Here is a 13,641-nt window from a genome sequence, read left to right as displayed (position 1 = left end):
ACGGGCAGTCATCGTCGTCGTCGCCGTACGGAGGTCGAATGAGTAAGATGTTCCGATCACGCAAATGTAAGGATGTGGAGATGGAGTACCATGATTAGCACAAATTTTGTTCTGAAAAATCGAAGAAAAATTGCTTCCGATTTCTTTGCAAATGGAGCTTCGGTGACATTATACGGATTGGATAGATGTTGCTGAAGCATGTTTTTCTGGTACGATTAGTGTCAATAACGATGATGGATGATGGCGTAAGCTTCGGCTTGATCGATTCGAATTGTAATGAAATGCGATCGAAATAAATTTAGACGAGAAAAATCGTGCAGACAAGATTAATTCAATGAAAATATTTGATTGGAAATGAAACACCTTCGTAAAAAACATGGGTGGGGGTGTAGGGGGTTCATATAATTGAGAATGGAACAAATTTCGTTAAACTGTCCCAAATAGCTTTACAGGCTACTTCTAACAGGTGAGACAGTTCTAAACTGAGCTGTTGTTTATTATCGAACAAATGTTGTCCATCTCAACAGCTTTGCTCAACACAGCAACCTTCCATCTACACTCAAAAAGTTACGCTAAATCACAACTTTCCTGACCGACGGATAAATTGATATAAAGAGAGAGAATACGAACTTAGTATAAAAATGGATTATACATCATAATGTATTTTCTGCAAGTATACAAGCCTTGTTAAAACTTGGTTTGTACTTGGTGCATTCACAGCTACCTTTGGGCTGCTTGAATCTATGTTATCGATGGACTTGGACACCTGCTACTTTCTGATTTTTTTTAATTAGGCCGGAACAAATCTCAAGTTTTTTATTTGTTACCCCCCCCCCCCCTTTCAAAATTTTGGAATATAATAAAGGGGGAAATAAAATAAAACTTTCAGTGTATATTTATTTTTCGAGTATCGCTATTTCATTTGTGTACTCGGTTAGAAAAGTAGCCAAAATTAAGTTCTTTTCACTCATCTCGGGTCTATACTGCAGGAACCCAAAAGTAGGTAAAGCGGGTCAAAGTAATTTTCATTCACTAGTGTGCAGTTCGTATGGAATTTTCCACTGGCTTTTTAACCAAAAATAAATTAGTTAAACCCAACAGTACTGAAACGCTGGTTTCAGTTTTTGAAACGGATTTTATCGAACTCATTCCTAATCTTTTTGGCAACTCATTAGGTAAGCCGTTTTCAATCTGATCGATCCCTCTTGTTCGTTGCGCACATCTTCGCCTTGTTCCAGTCGGATCACTACCAAGACCCATTCACATTGGGTCGATATCCGACATTTTTGCATTCGTTCTAAATTTCTTAACTTACAAACCTGCTGCAATGATACTAAATTATTCATTTCTTTTCTACAGTGATTCAACCAATTCCGAGTTAAATACAATATTTTCAAAATTGGTTGAAATTTTTTAGAAGTGAGACCAAATCAGAAACGATTCAGGAAATGAGTGACACTTTTCAAAGCAGTGAGCAAGTGAGTTCAAACTTTCGAATAAGTCATCAACATTTTTCTAACTAAGTCTAAGCTTTTCTGCTATGTTATTCAATCCTTTTTAAGGTTGTCAAAGCTTTCCTGAAGTGATTCAACGAATCCCGAATCCAATCTTTAAAGAATTGGTTTCGCATTTTCTGAAGTGAGGCAACATTAGCTGATTTAATCCCTTTCCTAAATGAATCAAAGGTTGCCTGCATTGATTCAACTTTTTCCGAACTGTTCTTAACTGCTTTGGCATTTGGCAAAGACACAATCTTGTTTAGGTCAACTTGTTTTCTAACACTTTTTGAGCTTAAATTCCATAACCTTCTTTAGGGAGTCCAAACTTTTCTGTTGAGTAATTGAATTTTATTTAATGTTAGTCTGAACTTTTCTGAAGTGATTTAATTAACTTTTAGTGTAGATTCCGCTCCTTTAGACCCCTTCCTCGTTATTGTGAGATTCACATCCTTTGAAAATTATGCTGAGAAATGGAAGAATGGACCTTCGTGTGTTCATATCGGATACTAGATTTTTTTAAGCAAGCACAATTGTTGAGAATACGGGGTTTACATACACAAAAGTACTATTTTTATAGAAATCTGGGTTTCTTGATCAGCCAAGATGGATTTTGGCTCTGTCCTTTGAAAAACAGGCTTGGATATTATAAAATAGACCTTTGTGAGTTCATTCGTGATGGTAGATTTGTTTGAAGCCAGGTTGGATTTCGGTTCAATCGTTTGAAATTTGTGCTTGCATTTTATTGAATGGAAGTTGCTGAATACCGGAAGAGCGAACCTGGTTAATATTCACAAAAGAAGGTATTTTCATAAAAAATGATTTTTCTGTTCTGTCGAACTGAGTTTTGGCTCCTATATTTGAAAAATAGACTTGTATTTTATAGAATAGAAGTTGTTGAATTCATACATGAGGGTTGAATTTCTTAAATTTGTGAGAATATCGAGTTTAAATTCACAAAAGTACGTATTTTCATAAAAACTTTGATTTTCTGTTCTGCCAAGTTGAATTTTAGCTGCGATCTTTGAAAATAGACTTGATTTGATAGAATTGACCTTACTGAATTCATATGTGGTGATTTTGAAGCACACACAAAGCCAGCTTTAAATTGACAAAACTAGGTATTTTTGTTAAAATTTGGTTTTTATGTTCAGCCAAGATAGATTTTGGCTCCTTCCTTTGAATATTACACTTGGATTTGGTTGAATAGACCTTCCTGAATCCATACGTCTATTTAGATTTTTTAAAGCAAGCACAATTATTGAGAAAACTGAGTAATATTTGGATAGGGAGGAACTATCGAAAACAGAAAGTTTTTTTTTATAAGAACTGTTACGTTTGTGGTATTCCGCTTGATCCAATTGCTCCTATTCATCTACAGTATTATCAATGTTATTGCTTGAAAGGATACAAAAACATAGGCGCAACATGTCTTGTTGATAACCCGAGTGTTACATATAATAAAGTCAACATTTGTGGCATTAGTGTCAAAAATCACGGCTTCAAAGAAGTATAAGGCTAATGCGAAGGCTAAGAAAAATTGTTATCGTTTGAAATATATGGTTTAGATGTAATGTAAAACGAATATAAAATGTATTTTTTTTTATTCCCCCCCTCGACTAGTGCGAGCATCGAGTGACAAAAGAAACACTTGTGATTTGTTCCGGCCTTATTGATGTAGCTGCAAAGAATAGTTTTGTTCGTTAAATCTTCTTAGTATAAAGGGGAAACAACTCACCATTTGACGCTGAGAAAAATTCAATACATCGGTTTTAAACTAAATTAGTTCTTGCTATATGCATTGATACAGCATGATTAGTGGGATGGCATTCTTATCGAGTATTATCGGACGTTAAACATTTGCTTCTGGTGTGGATACATTAGGCTCGGAGATTTCTTAAAAGAAGATGAAATCATGTTTGCTTGAGACGATTTTTGCGTCCTCTTAAATAATCGAGGCTTAAGTGCCTAATGCTGGCTGCCGAGTTACTAGAAGATGCACAATTGTTGAGGATATTCACTACTGCCAATCTTTGATGAAGATGTGGTCGTCTTTACTTGATTATTCTTGATTATTCCACCGTGTGATTTTGGAATAGAATTTTGTCCCGAAACCTGCTGCCTGCTGCTGTGGTTGAGCCTAGAAGGCTGGGGTTACAACAACAGTGTTAACATTCACCTTGCTCGTTCGGATCTCCGTTGATTTCACTGGTTGAAATAATCCAGGAGTCTGGAGAAACAATTGTTATATTAAATCAGGTTCCAGCTATTAAACATTCAATGTACATTCCGAATCACATACCTGCACCACAAAAACTACATGAACCGGAAAGTGTCATCGTGTTTGAATTGACTTTCAATTTCCTTACCCTTTTTTTTTGCTTTTAACACTGGATGAATTCTCCACCGTTAAGCGGACTTAGTATACATTTAAAGGAAAACGTTAATCCTATCAATGTATAAACATTGCGTAACGATAACATGACTTAATTTTAATCAATCTTAGTAGAGCAATAACTTTGAGTGTATAAGTGCTGTCATGTTAAAAAAAAGCAGCTCAGAGAACAATCACATGTCAGTTCCCCACAACTTTGTCTCAGACGTCATTGCTATTAGATGAGATGTTTTCGTGCTATGATTTACTGAAAAATATTGAAACAGCCATTTTGAAAAATTAGACGTGAGTCAAAATGGCCCAATTTCTGCCAAACTTGGCTAACCCTAGTGAAAAATTATTCGAATTTTCATGGAATTCGGAGAGGGAAAACTAAAATCTATTCGTCAGTTCAACGCCAACTGCTCAGATCATCCGGAGGGAGGCTTCTCTGAAAGGGCTTCTGGAAACCATACGTCGCAGTAATGCCAGAAACAACAGCATTAAACTAGGTAGACTACACTACACTTTCATATGGGTTTAAATGATCATTAAGCGAATTGCTTTATTAGCGAGATGTTTTGCACAATGACTAGTTTAGATAGAAAGTAGGGAACGAGGCCCCCAACAGAGTGTTTTGATACAGAGCTTAATTTGCATTAAAATCTTGACGCAGGACCGCTCACAGTGGTCGGAGATGCCAATTTGGTGAACTTAATTGTGGTCAAACTGTTGACTAAATCTAAAAACTGTCTTGAGAAGAATTGTTCACAAAAACATTGCGCATATTGTGACAATTACCAATATTTAACATGGCATACCATGAAAAATATTCTTTTTTTTGCTAAGAAATAGAAGGCTAGGGGAAATACAACTTGATCTGAAGTAATATTTGGTGTAAAAATTGCTCAAATTAGTAATTATTATAATTTTTGATATAAATTTTAATGATATTAACTGTCAAACGGAAAGCTACAAAGTAAACAATTTTAACAGTGTAGCTATAACGAATACACTCAATCACGGTATACATAAACAATGTAATATACTCTCGGGTGTAAACATCAATGTGATATGTCGCTTGATATGATTGTGTGAGATATAAAATTCGATCATACGGAACCATAATCCGGAATATCCGGAACCGGTTCTACGGAAGCCATATGGCTCTATAGTTGTTGTTTTAAGTGCCATTGGTCATATTTCGTCGAGTAGATGTGATTTGATATGTCGCTTGGTATGGGTATGAGCGATATCAAATTTGACCATACGGAACCATAATCCGGAATATCCGGAACCGGTTTTACGGTGGCCATATGGCTCTGTGGACGTCGTTTTGAGTGCCATTGGTCATATTTCGTCAAGTAGATGTGATTTTATATGTTGCTTGATATTGTTATGACAGACAATACATTTGACCATATGGAACCATAATCCGGAACATCCGGAACCGATTTCATGGTAGGCATGTGATCTTATGAATGTTCTTTATCATTTCCGGGAGTTCCACGAAAAAAAAATCAATATACAAATACATGTTTTTGTTGCAGACAGTATGTGGCTAAAATCATCCCTTTCAAAGTTATAGTACTTTTAACATTTATTTTTCCTTAATTTCAGCTGCATATAGGGGAGAAGTTGGCAAACCGGAACACAGCACCAAGTACTCTCTTTAAAGCTTAGACTCTGTACTACAAAGTAGCGAAGGTTTGGTTAGTGCCAATTCATAAGTGAGTGAATAGGGTCACGTTGAATGTTCACGTATTTGGCCTTTTTCTATATAAAAATAACACTGTCTCCTCATTTATGAACGGTAAATTACGGATTATAGAAACATCCGTGAACAACACGGAAATTTTCTTTATTTATACATTAACAAAAAAAGATTAATTTAAACAAAACACTATGTGTGCTAAGTGTACTCCAGTTGTCAATATATATTTTGGTTAGGAAAGAGTGAAATTAAAGCGGTGGTGCAAATTTGTTCCACCCGCATTCTTCGGGGGAATGCAGTATGAGCATTGACATAGAGCTGTTAGTTTACACGGTGCATTAGTGTTCGTGAGATCTTGGCTAGTCTGCTTAAGCAGCAGCACATCAGCTTCAGGCACACTTATTGTTTGTTCTTGTTGTCATTCTCCAGTGGTTGAACTAAGAAATCTTTGTGTTGTGGAGCGTGCCGAATAAGTGTAAAATCAACATGGCCTCTGATAACGCAGGTATGTTTACAATAGAAAAAATGTTCTGAAAATGGTCTAATTTGTTTATTTGTACCTAATTCACTGATGTATAATTTTGAAACTTTTGTAGTTTCGATTGTAAAACGGGAATTATTCTCGACCTGGCAGAGTGCCGGTGGAGAATTATCAACAAAAATTAGCAAAATATAAGAGTTTGTTGCTGATTTGTATAGAATAGAACCTGATATCAAAACCGACGTGGCGAAAGAAGTTGAAGAATGTGTCCGATATTGAAGCAAGCGATTCCAAGAAATGTGGTTGAAGCACAATCAAACTGCAAGCAAAGTTTTGGCGGCTCATACTAGTTTTATAGATGAGTTGTTTCAATTGCCACTTCATGTTCTAATGAAGCTACCATCATCCAATTCAGGGATGAACTCACTGCGGAACGAACGTGGGCGTAAAACTTTATCGTTCAAGAATAGTTCTGAGGCCGTCAAAAGAAGAAAAACCTTTGACCTTCGAACGACATACGATACAGAAGATTTACTTTTTGCAGCTCAAACTTACAAATACTAGGCAAAAACAAATGTTGCAAACTCATTATTGTAAGAACTGACAGTGAGATCGTCCGATGCAGCAAATCAGGATGAACCCATACAGCGAATTCGTTTATTATCGGGGTTAACACCAGTTCCAACCCAGTGCGAAACCGAACTTTTTGTCAGTGTGAACCTCAACCTGAGCTAGGTTTTAAAAACAAACGAGCAAACTGACGTTTGTCAGAAAACAAGCAGACCCAATCTTGATACCCGATCCAGGTTGGAACTGAATAATAAACGAATTCGCTAATAGATTCCATTGTTGCATACAGCCTACTTGACGCGGTTGCCTTGATTGAGGATCTGAGTCTTAGTAAGCATGAATACAACCAACCCTAGTTATGACAGAGTACTTGAAGCTAAGAAAACCTGCTACCCACGGGAAAGCTTTTTTACTGGTTGGATAAACTGTAGCTGAAATTCAGTTACAAGCATTGCTTGACCACACAACCAAACGAATCCTGGAAGGTTCATCACTCAACAGTTTTTCTGATTCAGAGCTATTGAAGGTTACCCTGATACCGGCAGTACTGGTCACATTGAGTACAAACAAAAGTTTGCCGATGATGAGAATGGAACTAAAACAGACGCAAATGTTTTCTTAACGTCCATCGCTCCTGTCAGGGCTGAAGCTGACACAAAAATTTTGTTTAAAAACTTTCCACCATCCTCAACAAGATACTGCCGACCCGTGCGAATTCAGTTCGTTAGTGAGACAACTGAAGTTACCCTCAGAGAAAAAGAGCATATGGATAATCAGATCCAAAATCTTCGACCAACGGAATTCGAAATCAATGGTCGTTGGATCCGAGTCGAATATAGGCTACATATGATCATGATTGATCTTCTTTCCTTTATTTAACGTCGGTCTTTGTTCCGCAATCTAGTGCCAATCACCGACGGACATCGATTGCCATCCATTGACGGCAATCGAATGTGCAGGAAGGCAGCTTCCACACCTGCGTAGGATATCGAACCCATTCAACACACAAACACATGGGCTGAGACCAACGGTTTTACTTCCCTTCCGAAGGAAGACGTGACCAGAGATTTGTATGCCTCAGAAAAATCCCACCGACCTTGGCTGGGATTGAACCCAGACCCATTGGGGTGAGAAAGCAGTCACGCTGACCACTACACCACCGGCGCCGGCAACCATGATTGATGGCAAAGTTGTTGATGCTGTTACGACCACCAAATCAGTACAGCGATGTAATATCTGCAAGGCTACACCCACTCAAATGAATAATATTAGAAATGTTATTTTGCGACCAATCGATGAAGAAGTATTTCAGTTTGGATTATCAGTTCTCCATGCAAAAATCACGTAATAAAAATGTAATATAACGTTGTTCAATCCATTCTAAATTTGACAAATAGTTGCAGATTTTTCGAATATTTTCTACACCTGGGCTACAAAATAAAAGTAAAAAAAAGGAGATGTACTGGACCTGATGCCGAAAAAGTTAATGTCTGCAAGCAGCTTATCCAATAATGCTTCAAACAAGAATTGGGACTTCTTGTTGACATGCCACGCGACAATGGAGCCGGCTCGTCGAACGATGGGAATACTGCGCGACGTTTCTTTGAGAATGCAGCAGTTCCTGCAGAGATTTTGGGTGTTGACCTGCATGTAACAAATTATGAAAGAGTTTGAACGTTAATAACTCAACTGCCTCTGGACCAACTTGAATAATTTTATCACCAATCGATCAGAAATATGGCTACGCATCGACGCAACAATGCTTCCGAATGTTGATTTTTAACCAAAAACTATTGAAAAACTGGTAAATGTCCAGCATTGTCCAACAGCGTTGAATTAACTAACAAATCCACCAATTACCTACATGCATATACTGCTTCCCCAGCACAGTCGTCAGAGAGTAGCAAGTAGATGAAACAAGGCGAAGTGGCATTCGCCTCCGATCCTCGGGCGCTTACGAATAGGGAGGATGGAATTGGGTAATATTTTGCACACTCATCGTCATATTCAAAACCACACGTTCCCAACGACCACACAAAATGCTCTCCAGAGTTGTAATCTTGTGACCAAACTTGGAAACAGGGGATACTCTCAAAAAATATATCACATTTGAAGTACCTCCCATTTTGCATATTCTGCATAAAAAATCATAAAAATTCCCTCCCTTTCAACATATTCTACATGAAAATACTATTTATCAAAAATTTCTAGGAAAAAACTGAACGATAATGTATGATTTCTTTTGACTTATTTTGATCATAATATGCATCCAAAGCGTTCCATCCACTTTTCCAAACTTCGAACTTTTTTTTTCCTCTGTTCGGGACATAAAACTACTGCGACCAGTTATTTGTAGTATATCCCGTGTGTAGCATGTGATTTTCACATGTCACCAAATCATGCATGTTCTCGTTCTTCAAAATTAAATTCAATATTCAAAGGTTCAACGAACAATTACATCGGCACGATGAAATTGTTCGTTGCCCTGCAAAAGTCTTTCGTTGCAATTTATCACGCGAAAACAAAAGTATCAACTTACAGTGTCAATACTCGCAGGCTGTTTCCAACTAGCACGGAGTGTCACAATGCTGATTAAGTGCTCTCTCACCATAACTCATTCTCTCAATTAATTTGGACCTCTCTATCAGGTAATAATCGGTGATTGGTTAATTATGTAAATAATGGCTTCAAGTATCTCAGGTAAATGGAAGTTAGAATAAGTCAGCAGAAGTCAATAAAAACACATTCGTTATTCAACCTGAGAAGCGTGAAGTTCGTCGTCCGAAAGCCATACGTGGAAAGTACTACACGTGTCCTTAGTTTAGTGCATGTCGTATTACTCTATCACTATTGAGAAACGATGAAGTATTCGATTTTTTACAGTTGCCACTCTTGCATTTATCGCCAGGAATCGATTCTAATGGAAAGGTCCCGCTATTTATACCCTTCGGAGTGTTGAAACACCCTCCAAAGGCGCGCCCCTTTGTCAGTCAAAATTGGATTCCTTAGCAATAAAATTAAGGTATGACACCGATAATGACCATGCATCAGAACCCTAGTCTTAACCACGTCAAACTAGGGAACAACGAATTGAAGATTAGGAACCACATAGATGAAGACAACTAACTCATTTTTTCCCTTGTTTCAAGATCATCCTCGGTTGTCAAAGCCGAGTCTTGTCACTATCAACAAGGCATAAATTTCGAACTGACTATCAATGGCACAGCGCCATCAATGAGAAAAAAAGCCTTGACTTAATGGTGAAAACTATTTTTGTAGTTCTTTACAAATTCTACTCTAACTCTTTTCTTAAATGAACTTGGTGGCTCTGAGAAGGGCCGTTTTGTTACTTGGTTGTTGGTGATAATGATGCGTAGACGACATCCATGGCCGGGACTGTCGCTCTTGGCGTGTTCAGTGACGGCATCACGGATCACATTTTCTCGGCACACCTTCAGCACACCTCGGGTTTCCTCGTACATGGCGACTCCTTTACCAAATCCTTGCCACCCTTGCCACGACCAGTCATGTCTCCTGGTTGTTTGCCGTTGAACGGGTGCATCGCAAGTAATGAGAACGCGACTTTTTTTTACTTTAAATGATCTTTATTTCTTGTATTTGTGTGGTTTACATGTATGAATTTTCAAGTGACACAGATGCGTCTTTTCAACTCTAGTACATTCGATATTTTAATTATTAATTACAGTTAATTACTAGTCCTTTCAGGCCTGTTTTAGAGAATGACCACCTTGGTGGGATTGGTTTGTTTTAAATTGAAAAAAGGAAACTACTTATAACTACTATTTACAACTACAACTAACCTACAACTACTGTATACACCTAATCTACTGTATACAAATTGCTTATCAAAGCATGTTCTGATAAATTACATTTTTGTGCAAATTTAGTCTTAATTTCGTTAATTCTTGAATCTATTTTGGCAATGCCTGCCTCTTCGTGTAAATTTGTTATCCTAGTGTCGAAAGGACGATCAAGTACCATCCTCAGCACTCTGTTCTGAGCGACCTGGATTTTGTTCCTGTGAGTCTGTGCACATGATTCCCACACCGGAGCTGCGTAGAGGATCGCAGGTGCTATGATTTGTTTGTAGACAGCCAGTTTTTTCACCCTTGAGAGGCGGGATCTACGGCAAATCAGCGGACACAGACACCTAACCAAGGCAGAACACTTGATTACGGTTTTCTCTACATGCGAACGGAAGAGGAGCTTTTCATCGAACAACATCCCGAGATAGGTAACTTCGGCAGACCACTCAACACTTGTGCCATCCATGATTACAGTACAAAATGGAGCCGGTTTCGGTTTGGGTGATTCATCACCCGTACTAGCTGGTGATTGGTGGAGTGCCGCTTCCTGAACCCGAACTGTTCCGGTAGGAGAATGTTGTGCTCCTCGATAAACTTGGTCAAATGATTGAGAATAAGTTTCTCGAACAATTTGCTCAGCGCTGAAAGGAGGCTGATTCTGTAGCTTGAAGGCAATATTGGATCCTTTCTGAATTTGCGGATTGGTATGATTTTTGCTACCTTCCAGATGCTTGCATCTGATGAAGATAGTGGTTAGAAGAGGCTGCACTTTCATGCTGAGTCTCTTCAAGATCAATTTGTATATACCATCAAACCCGGAGACCTTCATGTTCTTGGTGCATTTCAGCGCTGAGCAAATCTGTTGTATTGTAATCATATCCGGCGGAGGCACGACACAAGGGGAGGCATCTAGGTTTTGAACGCATTGCGCAACCTGATCTTCGAGCGGACTTTGGATGTTCGAGCTAAGCAAGTGCGATGAAGCGACATGCTCGCCGATAGCATTTGCTTTCTCGTGTGGGGTGATTAAAAGCCGATCGTCATCATTTTCGACTCTGAGATGTGGTTTGGGATGAGTTTACTGGACTTGGCTACCTTCCAGAATGGTCTGGTGCGGTCGTCCAGATTCTGGATAACACGCCTGAAATTTTAATTTCGGATTGAGTCCATTCTGGAAGCAATCTGCCTGTTCAGATCGGCCATTTTACATTTTTTGTCCAGATCTCCATCCCCCGGAAACTGGCGTCTACGAACATTTCTCAACCGAATCAGTAATTGGGTGTGGGAATCAATAGCAACAAACTTACCACAGGAACTTTGAACACACGCCTCGTCAGCCTCGGATAATACCTGTTGAAGACCTTCTAATGCTCGGTCGATGTCATCTACTGTGGCGAGCAGTGGATTTTCTTCGATGTTGCTGTCCACCATTCGTCCGTACTGCACCCAGCTGACATGGTGGTAGTCTTTACGCAGGTAGCTTCTAACAGGAACTGCGTTGACCCCTACTTCAGTCATCACCGGTTGGTGGTAGAGCTGAGATCGTTGTGCGCCTTGGTTCGTCCGGAAACTGTACAGTGTACAGTCCATGTTGTGCGTGGTCGAACAATAGACATCCGTTCCGGTTCCGCTGGTAGTTCCGCTAAGCTTCATGGCGGGTATTCAGGTCGCCCCCAACGATGCATCGGGAGCTACGATATGGCAAGCGGCTTTAATTACCGCTGCTTTTCTCCTCCCTTCCATTCATTGGTGAAATGGTGAGCGGTCAACCGAGCGGTGAGCTAGCCCAATGTGTAGTGTGTTCGATTCGTGCTCTATCGTTACGTCCGTGTTTGGGATTTTTCGTTACATGTCTGAATTCTGTTTTCTTTTTTTAAATGTGACCCCCGGTATAGAAATTAAAGGCGTAGCCCTACGCCAAAAACCATCTAAGTGGCTACTGGCTTCATCGCTGCACAATTATAAATAACGAGTTCAAACAAAAGAAATGGAATCGTAGACTGGCAAAAACAAAACAATTAACACAGATGGATGTCCCGACCGCCTAAAGAATAAAAGTACACTTGGTCTGAAGATGTGCTGTGCGTCAAATATGGTGGTAGAGCTCAGCGTCATTGAGGAAGGCCATCACTACTGCCAGGGTAGAGGGATCGTCGCCGAGAGCATCGCGGATGCTGGCCGCAATACCGTAGAGTTGCCCAAAGTTGTGGGACACCTTGGTGGTGATGATGATGATGATCTCAACTCTTACCCCTACAAAGGTACTAAGAGATAAACTAGCCTTCGGCTAAAAATCTCTAAAATAAAGATTAAAAAAAAACCTTAAAAGGTTAATCCTTTAAATTTGTCGAACCTCTTAACGGAATCTCTTTATGAAGAGCTTTGAGTGGGTTGGTTTATTTCCTTTAAATTCCGTTACAATTGCTTATCTTTTGACAGATACGCGTATTTCGTCTACTACTTGCAGACTTCATCAGTGCCAAGTACTCAACACCACTGATGGATTCTTCAGTGGTGTTGAGTACTTGGCACTGATGAAGTCTGCAAGTAGTATACGAAATACGCGTATCTGTCAAAAGATAAGCAATTATAACGGAATTTAAAGGAAATAAACCAACCCACTCAAAGCTCTTCATAAAAAGGTTTGATCTGGACGGGTTATATTTAAGATAATTAAATATAAACATTTTAACCAGGTTTGCAAACAAAATCGAGCTGGTTACAATTACAGATATAAATTCTCTGTTACATATGCTAAGGGCATCATCCAAAAACATTCACAGGTGTAACCATGGTGTATAATTTGAAGCGTTTAGCTGAGTTTTCTTTTAATTTAAAGCGAACGGTAAATGAGTATACGCTTATTTCCAGGCACAGTAGAACTTGACCACGTTCCATTTTTGTAAATAAGAAGAGAAAATGTATAAAAGTTTTTGCAGTCTGCTGCAAATAACACGAAGACTTCTTCTTTTAGCGGAAATGCCTGTGTCATTAGCGAACAAAAATTTGTAGCAACCCTGAGGCAAATCAGGGAGGTCCAAAGTGAAAAAGGTTATAAAATATAGGCCCAAGAATGTTACCCTGAGGAACTCCTGCTTTAAGAGGTAGTCGTTCGGATTTGGAATTTAGATAATTTACCTGCAGAGTTCTGTCAGTTAAATAATTTTGATCTAATTTCA

Source organism: Ochlerotatus camptorhynchus, unplaced genomic scaffold, assembly GCF_037179485.1.
Source record: "Ochlerotatus camptorhynchus isolate MF236.1 unplaced genomic scaffold, CSIRO-AGI_Acam_v1.1 ptg000416l, whole genome shotgun sequence".
Classification (NCBI taxonomy): Eukaryota; Metazoa; Arthropoda; class Insecta; order Diptera; family Culicidae; genus Ochlerotatus; species Ochlerotatus camptorhynchus.
Note: the sequence above shows the minus strand (reverse complement) of the source record.